Raw genomic sequence first — 16,342 nt, 5'->3', positions numbered from 1 at the left:
AATAATAATAATAATAATGTAATTTCCGATAAGAAAGAGACTTACGATTATTAATAAAAGACGAGTCTACAGCAAACATCATATACTGAGATATATTATTAATGTTATACACTGAAATACACTATTGATTTTTTTTATTAAAATTTCTTGGACCTCATTTAAATCAATACTATGAATTTGCACCTACATCAACACAACACGAGATTTCTCAAAAGAAAACTGCAATAAAATGAAAAAAGAAATGACAAAATTAGGAGAGAAGAAAGAAAAAGAAAACATAGCTCATTTTTTTCATATTCATTAATATATTATATATTAGTTATATATTCTCTAAAATAATCAAGCTAATAGTTTGGTATAGTGGTCAGGTGCCTAAACATTCTCTTCTGTTTTATGGGTTCAACTTCTCCCAAAAACATATTCTAATATGTATCACCATCTTATTAGTTATAGTTAATTTAATAAATAAATAATTCAGTTAACGTGTCTTTCATTCTCTTTAATAGAATTTAAAGTCGCGATGATTATTTTGTAATCGTTTAATGATTATTTTATAAGTTTTAAAAGTTCAATGACCAAGATAATCATTAGAAAATAGTTTAGTGACCTCTAATGTATTTTACCATTAAAACTGTTTAAATCACGAGACAAATCTTAAATTAATCTTTATATTTCACAATAACTGAATTGAATCTTTAAAATAATACTTCTAAACACGTTAGGTGTAGTGATATGATCTTCTAAATATATGAAAAGTTTTTATAATATGTCAACATTTACACTAGAATAATCCAAGTACCATAATTTAATAACACAGTAGTTAACATCTGTGAATTTTGTATTCTAGGACATAAACTGACGTACTCATATCATGAAGCCAATTAATGGGATATCTCGATGGGATCCGACGGCCGGTGCTCCGGAGTTCGGCACGAAGAAGGCGTCAATCTTCTAAGAAGCAATCTTGCATCAGATGCAGGACAGCCCTGGGTCATCTCCTTGGCAATTGGGAGAGGAGTTGTTCTGTTTATCTCTACGAGCATCAAACCCTGCAGAAGACACTTTTGCAATTAAATAAACCGACCATCAAGATTACAAAACCATAATATTTAACACCATTTCAGCTTTTACAGTGTGTCATGCCTTCCACCGTCTAGCACAAAACAAAAGCGCATCGAACTCTTTCCGACGAGGACAATTCAAAATGCATAGTTGATAAATAGTTGAAGTTTGACATGCTTGACCTCAAAATGTGCTAAAAATGCCTGAAACTGCCTCATAGTCTCCTTCATACCACTAACTATTTGTTTGTCTGAAGAAAAGAGCTGCAGTGACCTCTTGCGGAGAACGGCCTATTCCTTTCTGCACAACCTGGAATTCAGAAATATAAACAGATGCAATAAGCTCATTGCATTGTCGGTACAATGACATAAGCCTTAAAGTAATAAGTTTAGAGAGATAATAGTGAGGACAAATGCAAATTAGCAAGCCAATATTGATAGAAAGAGACGAGGCTTTCACATGAACATACATTGTGATCAATGAGGATCTCGGAGATGAGGCTACCATCGTCAACATAACATAGAAGCTCGTAAATTGTCCTTTGCTTATACTGGAATCCCTTGACACCAGTCAAGAAGCACTACAAAAGAATTTTCATAAAACTGAGAAAAACTTCAAAAGTTAAAAAAGAAAAAAAAATATGATGGAAGGAATTTTCAACTAATCTTGTATTATCCATTTTAAAAATGCTAGACGAATGTTCAGTAGGTAACTACAGATACCTTAATTTTTCCCTGTACATACGTAGCTTTATCTTTAATAGCAGCCCACTTGGCTGACAAACTAGCTAAGTAGGTAAAGGGGACTTCTCGGTCTCCCAACAGTATGAGAGGATGTTCAACCACACGGATGTGCTCGTTATCTGGTGCGGTATTCAAGTTTGAATTTGACATAGTATTTTCCCTGCTATTGGAAACACTATCAATATGCATCCTTTCAACATCCAAAGCAACATCTGATGATGAATTAGGCGCAGCATTCGCCCCACCCGTACGAGCAGTGGGATCCTCTACAGTTCTTTCAGTAACAGTGCTAGATGAAACCAAAGTAGCACCTGCAATGCATGGATATAGGCAAAAGAAGGGATGGAGATGCAATCAATTTATATGCTCTCAATTTGCTAAGTAGCCATACAAAATTTCAAATGCCATCAAATTTCTTTAACACTAATTCAAGAAGCGTAGCACATAATTGAAGATAAATGATGAAAGAATAGAGGGAAAATTTTCAATGTATCATCGGCTAGAAGTATTTAAGAAAGCCCAAGCAGAAGAATTCTCTCATTTCTTGAACAAGAAATGTCAACCTCCAATTCTGAAACTCAAGTGAAGCACTAATGGCCTGTCTAAACTCTAAGAGCAGGCAAAAAGAAAGCAATCTAAGGGGGAACATCCTCCTTTTTATCTCACTATTTTCCATCTCATTTTCTGTTCTGCAGGACATCCTAATATCACTATCAATATACCTAAAAAGGCATTAATCAACATCTCCCTTGAAAATTACATTTATAACAAACATATACAGCATGCAATCATTCTTATCCTTTTTATGCACACTTTTTTCTTTGGAAAGTTAACCACTGTTATTTGATTTCAAAAACAAAGAATAAACAACCTCTTTCATCTGTCCAAAAAGGAGCCAAGTTTTGAGATATTAAAGTGTTAGTTGGCTCAACAGAATTAACACCATTCAGTGGCAATGCAGCAAGAGTTGCTCTAGTTGCTAAAGGAAGAATCAGTCCTGTCTTTGTTCTGCATAAATAGAGAGAAAGAGAAAAATTAACAACAATGAAAGATTCTTGATTCAAGTGAATTTTTTAGGCTCATTAAACGAGTCATAATCTGTAAGATCACTCCAAGTTCCAAAACGGTTTAACAGCAATCACTCAACAAGGATGACAATGGAACAACTCTGATCAGAATGTCCTGATAATAATAAAACTAAACCATATATCATTTCCTCTCCTTAAGGACATTCTGGTTTTATTCTATTTTTTCATTCATATGAACATTGAAATTACACAAGGCATCACCAGTATTACAATCAACACAATTTATCCCTCTAGGAAGCTGCAACCACAATTCTGAACTAGAGACTCAACCCCCCTAATTGTACAGCCTTTAAAGGCCACGTCATTTGATTTTAGCTATTGATAACATGAAAACAAAAGTAAAACTACAATGATGTAAAAATGATAATTTTTTTTTGGGGGGCCAGCTGATATTGGATTTGGTAATGTATGCGAGAAGAAATAGTAGATACGTCCTTGGAAATTTAATAATACCTTTTACCCCTAGGTGGCTTGTTTACTTCAGCAACAAGGCGCTGTCGTGCAGCTTCTAGGTCCTCAACCACTCCCCCTAGAATTTCTAAACTTTCAGGAACCAGCATAAGAAGCCCACGTCGTATATGCACATTACAGATAACTACCTACAGAAAAAAATATAACCAGACTACATCAAAGCTTTGGCAACTTATAGAACTAAAGGTTTTAAACTTTTGGTTGACATGAATAAATGTGCATGTGTCAAACCTAGCAAAAAAAAAGAAAAAAGGAGGCTAATCTAGGTGTTCTACCATCACCCTATAAATCAATAAGAAGAGATATTACAAAAATCCACATAAGACCAAATTGATCAGTAAAAAATACAGATACTAATAGGCCAAAAGCTGTCAATACGCCATTGATTCAAATTCATGCTACCACGGGCTGCCCTTATGAAATGCACTCAATTTAAGCATAATATGAACAAGAACTATATGCACATTGATTTATCTAGTCAAGTGGCGTTATCTAACATCTCTTAGGTATTAGATGTCATGTGATTTTATATTAAAGTTAAGCCCCTCCACCTATTAGCATTTGATTTTAAGTTGAATAATTAAATCATCAATACTAAAAGTAGTAATTCCTAATAGCAATGCCATCTAAAAATCAATGATAGCACTAGAGAAGAACCTTCAATCCAGCAGGAGTCAAAACTTGAAGATCTTTGATAGGCCTGTATTCCATGCCGAACACGCGTTGAACACCATCTGTCATGGATAATTTAAGGCACCTCTTGAGTCCAGGTGTATCCTGATACCTTCCCTTGAGCGGACAACTGATATTTACTATCTCATCAACCTAGATACATAAGAATTCAACATGAACAAACATTTGAAACATCAACACATCAATTTCATGAATAATTTTGAATAGTAAAACAACCGAACCTGCAAAACAAAGGGTCCTTTGAGATCAACAAGATGCATAGAATCAACATTTTCAGGAAGAATACCGCCGCCGGAGTAATTCATATCAGAAAGCAAGAATTGTTGAAAGCAAAGCTTCGCCTTTTCAGAATATCGAGATTCAAAAACCTAGGGACCGAGCTCTCTAATCCTTGAACGCAGGAATCCAGCCACTCTCTCCTCAATTTGAGTCCCATCCCTAAAAGAAAGTCAGCAATCGGAGAGCCATAGCTCTCCACTGATGTAAGCGGTGCAGACGTTTCCTCCACCGGAGAAGGAGTAAAGCTTTCACCGGCATCGACGAAATCGTCGTCGGAGATCGCGAGTGGCTCGGCGGGGTTAGGGTCAGGAGGAGATAGTGTCACGGGTTGGTTACGGACGGCGGAGCTTCCTTGTGGAGGTTCGTATTGGGGTTGTTGTTGGCTTTCTGCATCTTCTTCGTCGGATGAGCAGTGCAGCCTTAGGCGTCTTCTGGCCATAGACGTTGAAATGTCTGAGGATTTTAGATTTTCCCGCCACTGTAAAACCGCACAGAGCCTTTTTGAGGGATTTTATTGGGAGGCGGGCGGGAAAATACCTTAAATTGAGACCCGAATTAGATTACCAACAATATATATAATATGGGTAAAGTCGGATCAAACTTTTTTTTCTTAATATTATTATGCGAATTAATATTTATTTAAAAATTAATTAATTGATAGCGTGTATCTATGTAACTGTTAGAATACAGAGTCTTAAGAAAAATAATATTCTTTTTTATTTATATAAATCGATCTAAATATTATATCATCTACATATTCGATTCTAATGAAATATTATTATGAAAGCCTAGGATCTCTCATGCAGAAAAATAACAGTAAAAATACAATTTGACGAGGAAATAGAACACTAATATCTAACAGTATAATACACTTGCAGTTATCCAAATGAATTAAAGCTTTTTACAAGCATATTTTTTTAAACCATGATTAATCTTTCTGGATACCCAATCAAGTTCAGAAGCAATGTTGACCCTAAACTAATATAATACAAAATGCTATAAGACCTCATGTCAAGAAAAGAGTGGTTAATCTTGCAGGACCAGTAGCAGGGAGGGATGAACACCATCAAAGAACCTTTGGTTTCCCAGATAAGCAATGGCACAAAACAATTTTAGAAATTGGGCTGGCATGATTGGCCTGTGTGCTCGTCCCAGATTGGCAATTGGATCTGCAAAGTACAAAGGCAACACGTGGGCATAGCATCACACCAACGTTGAGCTTCGATTGGTTCATCCTCAGAAAAAGTGGCAAATGATGCCCCCATTGTTTCTTTGGTGGATGCAAAAGTAGAGCACACAATACTATGATACCTTAATGGGGTTGGCTCATACATTTAATGCCTTCCCTATCTAATCTTGTGCTCTTTTCTGCAACTTTATTGGTTCAAAGATGAGCAAAATTTTATACAACACCCTCGTACTATGTATCTTTTGTAGATCTAATCTGGGTTAAGTTGTGCATCTGATGTCATCATATTGTTATGTTTCTTTTGGATTTTTCTTTCTGTAAGTTGTACTTTCGTGGTTAATCATTTGTCAATTGAAACCTTCAAATGAACTCTTATGTTGATTGAAGCCTTTGAAGTTTTATCCTTGCCGACTACAAATAGTGACATGACTACTAGTTGATCTGCAATCAAATTATCTGAAAACAATATCTACAAACTCTATTGACCTATGAATAACTAGGACGAAGCCAATATTTCAATTTAAGGGGGCAAAGAATAACTAATCATAAAAAAATTAGGTGAGCGAAGTACAAGTAACCATAGAAAATTGAAATTCAAAATAAACTAAAAAAGAATAAATTTAAAATTTACCAATATATTTTTAATAAAAAAGGGGGAGGGGTCAGGCCCCCGAGACAAGGCATGGCTTCGTCCCTGTAAATAACATCATGACCTTAGGTCTAACACTAGTATTAAGGGTGTGTTTGGTTCATGGAATGTAGCATTACCTCCGGGAATATAATTACCGGAATGTAATATTACCTAACCATACTGAGAATGTTGCATTGTTTTTTTGTTGTGCATAATGTAAGATTATAATGTTAAAGAATAAGATTATAGTAATGTATTTTACCAAATTCTTGTTATATATTTGTTTTTAAACAAGGAATTCTAATATTCAAAAGAAAATATTTGTATAAAAGATCATAGAAATATATTTTTATTATTTAATATTTATTAAATTTTTAAATTCAAAAAGTATATATTTTACAAAATTTAAAGATAAAGTTTAATGAAAGGTTTTATTTATTAACCCTGAACCATATAAATTCTAATTGTGACTTTTTTGTAAATCTAAAATAATTTAAGGATAATTTAATTATTCGTAATTTATTCAATTGGGAGAAGGAAATTTGGGAAAAATTGTTTTAAGGCATTTTAGTCCAAATTCATGGGAAAAAAAATATACCTAAGGGATTGGGGAGAATGACATTCCCGATAATAAGCCCAAAAATGTCACTGTTGGAAATGACTTATTACTCCTTATTGGGAATCTTTGCAATCCAAACATAGGTATCATTCTGGAAAAAAACTTTCCCGCCGATAATCTCACAATCCCCATCCAAACATAGGTATCTCGAACTCTCCCTCTAATCTCTCAACGAATTAAGCATCATCTCTTCATATTTCATTAGAAGCCCATTGTGGTTTTTCTGTACAAATCAACAGGAAACCGTTCCCATCTTCACAACTAATATTTCCATCAACACATATCTTAACCTCAAAACCGATTGAAAAGTAAAGGGATTAAAAATGACCGAATTATAGTATATATACTAAATCCACAAAGAATGCAGTGTACGAGGACCTTCAAACGATTGACCTTTAAAACACAACCCCGGCCCCTCCATTGTTAGTGGGGGAATCATTAAGAAACTGTTATTCTCATTTCGGCCTATAAATGCATATGAGATGTGCTGTTTTTTTTCCATATCAGGTAGCAAAGGGGCTTGAACTTGAAGGTATTCCAATGGAGGCTAAAGGAGTGAAGCTAGGGTTAATGTTGATGGTGGTGACGATGTTGTTTCGGGTTCGAACCTCGCGGAGGGCGCATTCGGGATCGAGCTCAACCCGTGCACTCTCCCTCAATGCATTGCTGAGTGTAAGAAAGCTTGCAGGGGAAATTCCTGAGTGCAACTTGTGCTTCAGGGCCTCAAGGGAAATTCTGCATCTGCCTTGGTTGATGTCTTTGCTTAAATTAATGCTTTCGTTTATCCCTCAACTGAATGTAATCTGAAAGGAAACAAATAAATAAATGTTCATAGGACTGTAGTTTATGTGCGTGATATATAGTCTGCATAATGTTTATAGTTTATTTTGTATTGTCTGAGTAATCCGGATTTGGTACTCTAAAATATTATTATAAATCGACTTTATCAATTCAATTTATTCAATTCACAACGTCATAAATCTCTTGTCTAACTAGTTCAGATTTAGTTGAAAAACCTATTATAAACGACATTCACAACCTAATTTATTTCATTCTTAAAACTGGGATTCGAACTCTAATCTTATTTTACTATATCAACGAATATTGATACTATATTATTTTTATTTTTAAGCTCAAATTGTTTTGTCATAATTCGTCACTAATATTACACCGCAAAAAGATTCCCAATTGTGTAGGTTTGGAGACTGAAGTGCAACCAATCCTTTGTTGTATCTCCTTAGCTACGGTCTCCTTAAACGAAAAAGATGAAAGATTGTGAATTCTGTCAAAAGTTGTCTGAGAATACTGTGACAGTAGAATAATAATCAATTCTAAAAGCAGCCAGTGACGATGCATGTTAAAGCTAAACATAACCGAATAAAACGATTTCAACGGTTAAAAACTAATATTATATAATCCTTAAACTATTTAAATAACAATAATAATACTAAACACAACGAATAATGGTATCTCGGACATTATATTTTATATCAAGAGACGACGAATTATAAAATTATGAAGGAAGAAATAGATTATGGGACATGCGATTAGCTATTGTTTTTGTAATTTATAAGTGATGGACAACAGGGTCGGTGGGTGAATTCATTTATTTTGGTCTCAACTGCGATGATTTATGGTTTAGGTAAGGATTTAAATTGCGATTATAGTTGCGCTTTTTTGTGTTATCATAACATATATAACGTTGTTATTATAGAAATCACGATCATACGTAGAAAACTCTAATTCTTGCTTCCTCTTTTTCTCTCTCTTCTCTTGTTTTTGGTTTTTTTCTCATTTTTAGCAAGTGATTATACTAATCTTGGTGTGATTGTTGTCGCCTATATTTTTTTTATCTCACTTCTTTATTTCTTTTGTTTCTAATAATATACCTTTATAGCACGATTTTCTCCGCTTTTATAGCACGTTTTTTTCTCTGCCTTTTGACATATTTTTTATTTTCTTTTTCGATCGTTTGTTGTTTATTTTTCTCAGGATTTAATTTGACGTCGTCACGACTGATCAAGATGATGTTCATTTGTTATCTCACCGATATTCCCTGGTTTGGATCCTCGAATTTAATTTGGATACGCAACCTGCGATCGTAGATAGTAATCTCACGATACTTCACTCTGATTTGTGTTTTATCGGTCTTTCAGTAGCTTAATCCCTGTTGTGATTCGTTTGCCGTAGCAGTCAGATTCGTCCGTATTTATTTTCTGTTCGAGTATGATTGGAAGTTTGCTAAACTTGTAGCTTGTGTCGTGTAATGAAGAGAATAGCTTCGATGTTGCTCCCGAATTGGTAGCATGGATTCGATGCCTCGTAGTGGTCCACTGCACTGGACTTTCCACCACTTTTAGAGTAAATAAATTTGATTAAAGTTATATTCGATTCATTTATGTTCACAAATAAATTTATTTATGAGTTATACGACTCTCTTTAACCATACTTATGAAAGAAAAAAGAAATTGAGTTTGGTGTTCTTAATACTGTTATTTTGTCATCTTATGCGTGATATGTAGATAAGTTCCATGTAAACATCTTTACAAAAAAGCGAAATTCCTTTCTCGAGGAAGTTTGAACACTTTTTCCTGGAAAAGTACAAAAAGGGAAACCAGATTGAGGATATATTTCTTGTTTTTTTCAAGGATGGGGGTGATATGGGGGCAGTAATTATGTTCTTCACGGAGTAGTAATTATTTTATTTCCTTAATATTTGTACTATCGATTAGTATTATTTACTGTCGGAGATAATGTCCGGCGACGGCAGCACATGGCACGTGACATTACGGTGAATGGGCGACGTAATTCTCACACAGTCACGTGCATTGCGTGCTGTACGGACTATAAATTCAATAGAGGTGGTGATGAATGAATTGAATTTCACCCAAAGAATAAAGGCCTTTTTAGTTGATCTCAAGTTTGCCTCGACCAATTGAAATCCGACACGTCAACACGCCATGTCCTCCCGGAAACTTCCCTCCGTTTTATCTCATACACGCAATAGACAACAATGTAATTAAATTTGGTTCTTCCTGGTTTCACTTTGTTTACAGAGAACACAATGGAGGATGAATTTGCAAAGCTTATCAGGAGAATTAACCCTCCAAGGTATTACCCCTTTTGTTTTTTTCACAGATTTCATCTCGATTTTGATTTGCCTTCAATGGGTTGTCTTCCATTTCTGCAGAGTTGTTGTTGACAATGGCGCCTGTGAGAATGCTACCTTCATACAGGTATGTTCATCCCTGCTTCTTCTGCTATAAATGACAAAGTTGATGGTTTTTGTGTTGTTTCCTTAGGTTGACAGTGTATACAAGCATGGGATTCTCCTGGAATTGGTCCAGCTTCTTTCAGACATGAATCTCAATGTAACCAAAGCATACGTCTCGTCCGATGCCGGATGGTTCATGGATGGTATGCTCCGACGAACATCTGTTTCATCTAATGGATTCCGATGTTTTATCAAACTTTGTTGTTGTTTCTCCAGTGTTTTATGTGACAGATGATCATGGAAACAAATTACAGATGAAGGTGCCCTCGTTTATATAGAGAGAGTAAGCAATCCTTTAGGTCGACAGTGTGGTTATAATTCGAATCCGGACAATATTCGATATCGATTTTGTTGAATTCTGCAGACTCTTGAAACCAAAGTGCATTTGTTGAATACGATGAGGAGCTCAGTTGATTCAACTTCTTCCGAAGATCATACATTAATAGAACTAACCGGAAGTGATAGCCCGGTTTCTATCCGAGTTATCTGCAGTTTTAGCAGATATGAGTGTGATGTGGTGAACGCTGAGATGTGGACTCACAACGGTCGAGCCGCCGCTGTTATCCATGTCGTTGACCACTTTACACGGCACGTGATCGAAGACCCGAAGAGGGTTTCGATGATCAAGGAGTTACTCTTCAATGTGATGAAAGGGGACATTGATGCTAAGATACCAACAGCACGAATGTCGGTTTCAACTTCAGGGAACTCATAGAGGGCGAAGGTTGCACCAAATTCTGTTTGCAGATAGAGATTTCGAGAGGCCAAACGATATCAAATTTAAAACCTCAGAGCGACCCCATGTTTCTGTGATGCATTGCAGCGACAGGGATTACACGTCGTGATGATAAGGTGCTTGGATAGACCGAAGCTGTTGTTCGACACTGTTTGCTGTTTAACAGACATGGAATATGTTGTGTTCCATGGAACAGTTGTCACAGAATGGAAGCTTATCAGGTTTGAAAATCACATTCAGGATTCCAAATATTTTCGCTAAATTAAAGTTGGGTTTTCATTTATTTATTTTTTGTAGGAATATTATATCAGACATGTGATGGATTCCCTGTAAACTCAGAGGCTGAAAAACAAAGAGTTATGGAGTGTCTTGAAGCAGCCATTGAAAGGCGAACCACAGAGGTTACATTCAAAACCTGGTTTCAGCAACTTCGGTCAATTATGGTTTCAGTCCTTGTACTATGTTCGATGACGAAATCATAATTTAACCCAGAAAACTTCATTGAATGAATCGTGATTTGTTGTCCCACAGGGTCTAGAATTGGAAGTGATTACAGATGATCGATCGGGGCTTCTTTCAGACATAACACGAATATTCGTGAGAATGGATTGTGCATCAAAAGAGCAGAAATATGTAGCAGCAATGGTGGGAAAGCAAAACACAGTTTCTTTGTGACTGATGTGGGAGGGAACAGTGTTGACCCCAAAACTGTGGATTTGATCCAAAATGAGATAGGACAAGGCTGTCTCATTGTTAAAGGGAATTCCTTTTGTGTCCCAAAGAGACAACCAGAAGCTACCTGTTTGGAACCTGTTTAAAAGACCAAGTTTCCAAAGCTTCAAACTCATCAAATCTTGTTCAAAATCTTTGTTCCCTAGGGAAAAATCTATCTTTCCCCATATAGCTCAAGTCTTGTATATGTAATTTGTACATAATTTAATGGAAGTTCGAACTAATCAGTCCAAAACCAGAAGAATTTGGCTAACATGCAAAACAAAACATCGATTGATAGTGTTCATTAGAAAAACACAACTGCACCGCAAACAGCAGATTCTAGGCACTAGAAAGTTCAACCACAAAAATATATCAATGTTGATAAGGGAAAAGTAGAACAAGTCGAAATTTGATTGTAACTTACTACAAAAGACTATTTAATCAAAACATAACCATGACTAAAGGTGTGTCGTTCCTCTTAAGTCATCCTCTGTGCAGCTTCCTTTGCAAGAAGCCTCTCCTTGGCTTTGGTTCGGGCTTGTGACTTGGAGCCCATGATTCCACCTCCCCACTTCTTTCTATTCTCGTCGTACTTATCGTTGAAGTTGGCCTGCAATATAATGCAGAAGTGGATAAAACAATGTATAACTTCAACATAAATTACTTCAAATATATTGCAGGCATGTTCTTACCTTGATTGCCTCGAGGATTTTGCTGAATTCCATCTTATCCTCATTCTTAACAGTGGTCAAGCACAAGACGGAAGCAGTTTTCTTGTGTACAATCTGCAGTATTAGACAATCACAAATAAGTACGTTCTCATTAACTCTGTAATTTGGCAGCAAAGTTAGGAAATGTGGTAGAAATTAACCGATCCCAAACGTGCTTTTCCCTTAACAATGCAGTAAGGGACTTCCATTTTCTGCACAAAGCCGGGAGCCACACTACCAACTCTATGGGATCCACATCATGAGCAATAACGACCAATTGTGCCTTATTCTGCAGAGGATATTATGAAAGAAATATTATTTTGAAGTGCTTCAAAATGATAAAAGTACAGTACCGCACTTGCTAAACCGATGAAATACAAAGAAATTAAAGGGCAACCTGCTCAATAAGGTATGTAACATGGTTAAGACCATATTTCACAACAATTGGTTTCTTAGACTCAGGTGCTTTGCCTTCAGCCTCGGCCTGGGCCTTTTTCAGGAGACGTTCCTTCTTGGCTGCCTTGTCCTCCGGCCTGTACTTGAGGAGTAACTTGAACAAATTTGTTGCTGTAACAGGACACCAGATAACCAGGTTTTAATGATTAAACATCATCCCAACCATTATAAACAGAAAAGATAATCTCAGCAAGAATGTGCAGGGAACATGGATGCAAGAGGCTATAAAAAATGTGCAGGTAATCAACAAAATGCAAGAGCAAACATAGCAGCATAAGTATAAACATAAACAGTAACAAACAATTTTGTATGTATGCACTTAATATCTTGAGTTCAAACACACACTTAAAACCAGATTATAAATTCAACAATCACCATCTTCAATAACCTATCACAAATTCAAAAAGTGACCTTTACCATGTTGTCAATGTGGGAATTCTCCAACATTTACCAATTTCCACAATTCCAATCGACATTCCTTTTCTCAAATAAAAAAATTATCAGGAGAACAGTCCGAACTGATGCATTTAAAATAACTTTCTTACATTACAAATCCATTTCCCCAAACTCATACCATACAAACATCCATGCAAAGTTAACATGAAACAAAATTGTAATGGCAGAACTCATTCATATCAGACATGGTAAAACTAATACATAAATAGGAAACAAACAAAGATTTTAGTGCAGACCTAAGTTCTTGTCGAGTGTCTTGGTGAACTGGTTCAATGCTGGTGGAACCTTCAACCGCTGCTTGAGGATCCTCTTCTTCCTTTGAATGCGAACAACCTTAGGCCACTTCACAAATCGATGCAGGTCCTTCTTAGGAGGTAGAGCCCTCCAATACCAAACTGCTTTGGACGCTTCTCAAACAACGGATTGACAACCTTCTCCTAATATTTAAAATCAAAATAACAAATGGAAGGTGAGACCACAATCATGTTACTAGGAGGTTTAGGTGTAAAGAAAATAATGAAAATTTACTTGTTTCTCTTGGCGGAAACTGCCACCTTTCCACCTCTCTTCGGAGCCTGCATTTAAAAACGAGGTTAATAAAAATAGAAAATAAACCCTTATAAATAAGGGCATTGATCCATAACAAGGCTTCAAACCATTATATTTATATACGAATATAACTTAAATAAAGTTCACCTAGAGAATTTAACAGCGAAGTTACTCATATCTCACATAGCAACACAAAAATTAGATCTTCTAGCTGAATTAAGAATTATACAACTCTTCCAATGTAATACATGTTTAGTACATTGTAGAAAGAGCTATCATATAAATTTACAAATAGTATCTAAATTCTAAACCAGGGATTCACTCTCAAGCGTTAATCGGCTAAATAGATTTCATAAAACATTAATTGAAATCTCAAAAAGCATTTCAAATAGAAGAAGAATGAGAAAAAAAACACCAAGCAAAAAACAAGCAGAGAATGAAGGTGATGCATAGTAATAGAGATGATAAGTGAAATGAGATTTTGAGATTTACCATTTTCAGCAACTCCTAAAGCTTCTCCCGAGCTTTTTTTGTGAGTAAGAGCGGCAGAGGAAAACCTAATGAAGGACGGAGGAAATGCGAAGACCAACTAGGGTTTATATTAGAACAAGGCTCTCATTTGGGCCAGCGATTGAAAATTATGGGCTTTACGGACGCTTTCTAAATCATTTAATAATAATAACTCATATACTCTTAGAAAATAATGCTCGAACTTAAAATCTCAATGAATAACAATAATCTCATAACTACTGTCGTTAGATTTGTGCCTTAATTCTATTTTTATTATCAATATATTTGATTTATTAATCAATTAATCTTAATCAAATATTATGCGGATTCATTATAACAGTGATATTCATAAAAGAAAATTCAATTTACAACATCAAGATTCAAAATCATAAATTTAATTAAAAGATATAATGTCTCTCATATTATATCATTAATGTGGATAAGATATTAGATAAATTTATCATAAAAAATATACTCTCAACTTTTTTTTCAACTTTTTATCGACATGAAATGAATTATTTCTATAACAATAAATATTTAGGATAATTTTTTTTATAAATGCGAATAAATACAATATAGTATTTATTTTAAAAAAAATTAACTGTTTGACAATGAACACTCATATTTATCCTCATTGACTAATTTTAGGAGAAAACAAAAAAAAATCAAATTTTAATTCTTTTTTAAGAAATCAAACAATCCTAAATATTAAACATTTCTATGTCAAGAACACATCTATTCGTTTTTAAGAAATTTAATTCGTTTTTAAGAAATCAAACAATCCTAAATATTTATTTTAGGTTTGTATTACAAATAAGTATCTAAAATATATTAAATCTGTCATCTAAGTATATAATGTTATTTTGTCAAAGTAAGTGCTTAAAATTATTTATTTTATCAAAATAAGTACTAAAATACTTTATTACTAAAATATACTTAAAATATTCAATTTTTTATCCAATAAAAATATTGACAAATAACATAATTTAAAGAATATGTTATGTACTTAGATACTTAAATTAAATATTTAAATACATATTTTGACTAAAAATAATTTTAAGTAATTATTCTGAATAATCAATAATTTTAGACATACAAAAAAAATACTTTATAAAGTATTTACAAACACATTATTATAGGGTAAATTACACATGTAGTATCTCAACTATTAATTGTATTCCATTTTAGTCAATAAACTATTTTGTTTCAAAATCATACCTAACATTTAATTTAGTTTATTTGGTCTCCCATCGTTAAAAAATAAAGGTAACATTGATATGCCCCATAACATAATGTCATTGAAAAAAATAAAAAATACCACCCAATATTTTTTGTTAATTTAACGACGGGTGATCAAAACAAAATCAAAACTCAATGTTAACTATGGTTTAAAAAAATAATTGAATGATCAAAATAAACAAGAGTGATAGTAAAAGTATAAATGTACAATTTACTCTATTGATATTAATCCAAATGAAGAGGGAAAAGGATAATGGAATCCCGCTCTCACTAAAATTATTTTGGTTCCCGCTCGTTCCTCCCTCTTATTCTCATCTCCATAGCGCGCCTTAACGAAAACGAAAATCTTTGATCTCAATTTCCCCAATTTCTAACCTACAATAAAAAATTCAATACACCCAAACACTTTGATTTTCCTTCTTTCGTTCCACTGCTCTGCACGTTTTCTACTCCCTCTCCTTGATCTATTAGGTTTTACTTTTAATTTTAGGGTTTTAGGTGAAACCGAAGTTTCTCTTCCTTTTTTTCTGCTGTGATTGGTGGTTTCTATGGCGAAGGAAACCTAGACGAGAAAACGGAGGAGAGGAGGCTACCGGTTAAAGGAAAAGATGAGGAAAAGATAGAGAAGGGAAACGGTGAGGAATGTAAGGAGGTTTCCGTAAAAAATGATTCAGCAAACTGAGGAAACAATGGAAGTTGACGAGAAAGAGGAAGAGAAAGTGAAAGAGGAAGAAGTGGAAAAAGAGGAAGAGAAAGAAGTGGAGGAAGAGGAAGGAAAAGAGAGGAAGAAGACAGCGGAGATGAAGGAACTAAAAGTGCTAAAGGTAGTGGTCGAAAGGAACTCAAGGAAACCCAGTCGAGTTCGGCTGAGAAAAAAGAGCCTGTGACACCGAGTAGTGATAGGCCTACAAGAAAGGAAAGTC

The 16,342-nt window shown here is 34.7% G+C and overlaps 3 pseudogenes; 1 reads left to right on the top strand and 2 right to left on the bottom strand.

Moving 5' to 3' along the window:
- Positions 1-849: 849 nt before the first annotated feature.
- Positions 850-4,823, bottom strand: LOC120148070 (annotated as a pseudogene).
- Positions 4,824-9,839: 5,016 nt separating this feature from the next.
- LOC120148040 lies at positions 9,840-11,709 on the top strand (annotated as a pseudogene).
- A 218-nt stretch (positions 11,710-11,927) lies between these two features.
- Positions 11,928-13,846, bottom strand: LOC120148081 (annotated as a pseudogene).
- Positions 13,847-16,342: the final 2,496 nt, after the last annotated feature.

Source organism: Hibiscus syriacus, unplaced genomic scaffold (assembly GCF_006381635.1).
Source record: "Hibiscus syriacus cultivar Baekdansim isolate YM2019G1 unplaced genomic scaffold, ASM638163v2 tig00110946_pilon, whole genome shotgun sequence".
Classification (NCBI taxonomy): domain Eukaryota; kingdom Viridiplantae; phylum Streptophyta; class Magnoliopsida; order Malvales; family Malvaceae; genus Hibiscus; species Hibiscus syriacus.
The sequence above is the reverse complement of the archived record's forward strand: the minus strand, read 5'-3'. Positions and strand labels throughout refer to the sequence as shown.